We start from the raw sequence: 2,798 nt of genomic DNA on the forward strand, positions 1-2,798 counted from the left end.
AAGAGAGTGAACCAAGAGAGGAGACCTAAAGAGCAGGCTTACAGAGACCTCAGAAATTTCTTGAGACACAGATATTGACAGTACAAAGCAGAACAAGAAAAATTCCCAAACACTCAGAAAGCCACTTCAAGGATGGACCTCTTTAAGAAGCAATGATATTGCTGGCCTCATTGGAAGGAAGAGATGGCCAGGTGCCAATGCAAAATTCATCCAAAAACCTAAAAAGCAACATGTTAATACCAGAAACCAGTGGTCACACAATAGGAAGACTTGATTATCCTAACCCAGAAGAAGCAGAAGAAAGCGAATTTAAACATACATTTACGAAAATGGAGACCTTTAAAAAGGAAATGAAAAGCTCTCTTAAAGAAATGGAGGAAAAGACAAATAAAAAATTGGAAGAAATTAATAAATCCCTCAAAAGAACCCAAGAAAACCAAGGGGGAAAAAAAAAACAATCACACAGGTGAAGCAAACGTTTCAAGACTTGAAGAATGAAATATAGGCAAAAAAAAAAAAAAAAAAAAAAAACAAGGGAATTCTGGACGTGGAAAATCTGGGTAAACAAACAGGAACTACAGAGACAAGTATGACCAATAGAAAAAAAAAAGATAGCTCCCCCCCCCCCACCCGCAAGATGGCGAAGTACGACTTGACAACGAGCATTGCGCACTTTCTGGATTGGCATCTGGTCTTTCCGCTCCTCGAGTTTCTCTCCGTGAAGGAGATATATAATGAAAAAGAATTATTACAAGGAAAATTGGATCTTCTTAGTGATACCAACATGGTAGACTTTGCTATGGATGTCTACAAAAACCTTTACTCTGATGATATCCCTCATGCTTTGAGAGGAAAAAAAAGAGCCACAGTTGTTGCGCAACTGAAACAGCTCCAGGGAGAAACAGAGCCAATTGTGAAGATGTTTGAAGATCCAGAAACTACAAGGCAGATGCAGTCCACCAGGGATGGTCGGATGTTATTTGACTACCTAGCAGACAAGCATGGGTTTAGGCAAGAATATTTAGATACACTTTACAGATATGCCAAATTCCAGTACGAGTGTGGGAATTACTCAGGAGCTGCAGAGTATCTTTACTTCTTTAGAGTTTTGGTTCCAGCAACTGATAGGAATGCATTAAGTTCACTCTGGTGAAAATTGGCCTCTGAAATCTTAATGCAGAATTGGGATGCAGCTATGGAAGACCTTACTCGGTTAAAAGAGACCAACTCTGTGAGTTCTCTGCTCCAGTCTCTTCAACAGCGAACGTGGCTCATTCATTGGTCTCTGTTTTTTTTCAATCATCCAAAAGGCCGTGATAATATTATTGATCTCTTCCTTTACCAATCACAGTACCTTAATGCAATCCAGATGATGTGTCCACATATTCTCTGCTATCTGACTACTGCAGTCATAACGAACAAAGACATACGGAAACGCCGGCAGATGCTGAAAGACCTAGTGAAAGTTATTCATCAGGAGTCTTACACATATAAAGACCCAATTACAGAATTTGTTGAATGCTTATATGTCAACTTTGATTTTGATGGAGCTCAGAAAAAGCTTAGGGAATGTGAATCGGTGCTTGTGAATAACTTCTTCTTGGTGGCTTGTCTTGAGGACTTCATTGAAAATGCCCGTCTCTTCATATTTGAAACCTTTTGTTGTATCCACCAGTGTATCAGCATTACTATGCTAGCAGATAAACTGAATATGACTCCAAAGAAGCTGAGAGATGGATTGTGAATCTGATTAGAAATGCAAGGTTGGATGCCAAGACTGACTCCAAACTGGGTCAAGTGGTAATGGGTAACAATGCAGTATCACCCTACCAGCAAGTGATTGAAAAGACAAAACGTCTTTCTTTTAGAAGCCAAATGTTGGCCATGAATATCGAAAAGAAACTCAATCAGCACAGTAGATCATAGGCTCCCAAATGGGCAACCCAAGATTCTGGCTTCTATTAAAGAATTCTAAAAAAAAGAAGAAAAAGGTATCAGTAAAAGACACAGTAACCATTTTATATATATATATAACAACATACATTTTTAGGAGCATTTGACATGTTTGCTGTTAATTTTGGAAAATTTGAATAAAATTGGCCATGATTCACTTAAAAAAAAAAAAGAAAAGGCGTGCGCCACCACCGCCCGGCTACTCGGGAGGCAAAGGCAGGCGGATCTCTGTGAGTTCGAGACCAGCCTGGTCTACAAGAGCTAGTTCCAGGACAGGCTCCAAAGCCACAGAGAAACCCTGTCTCGAAAAACCAAAAAAAAAAAAGAAAAGAATAAAGAAAAAAGAGATAGAAGAATGAATTTCAGGTGCTGAAGTTGCTGTAGAAAATAGTAGAACTCCAGGTCAAAGGTACAGAAAATATATTCAACAAAATCATAGAAGAAAACTTTCTCAACCTAAAGAAGGGTATTCCTATGAAGGTACAAGAACCTTACAAATCACTAAGTAGACTACATCAAAAGAAGTTCCCCCCCACATAATAATCAAAATACAAAATATACAAAATAATGAAAAATTATTAAGAGCTGCAAAGAAAAAGGTAAAGTAACATATAAATTTAGACCTATCAAAATTACACCTGTCTTGCAATGGAAACCATGAAAGCCAGAAGGTCCTGGGCTGATGTACTGCAGACACTAAGAGACCAGGGATAAAACTTTACCCAGCAAAGCTTTCAGTTAACATCAATGAATAAAACAAATATTCCATAACAAAAACAAATTTAAACAATAATTTTTTATAAACAGCCCTATAGAAAGTACTAGAAAGAAAGCCCCAAGCCCAG

General features: G+C 38.1%; 1 pseudogene; it reads left to right on the forward strand.

The window, feature by feature from the left end:
* The first annotated feature begins 637 nt into the window (after nucleotides 1-637).
* On the forward strand, nucleotides 638-1,965 carry LOC119827948 (annotated as a pseudogene).
* The last annotated feature ends 833 nt before the right edge of the window (nucleotides 1,966-2,798 follow it).

This window comes from Arvicola amphibius, chromosome 12, assembly GCF_903992535.2.
Source record: "Arvicola amphibius chromosome 12, mArvAmp1.2, whole genome shotgun sequence".
Taxonomy (NCBI): Eukaryota; Metazoa; Chordata; class Mammalia; order Rodentia; family Cricetidae; genus Arvicola; species Arvicola amphibius.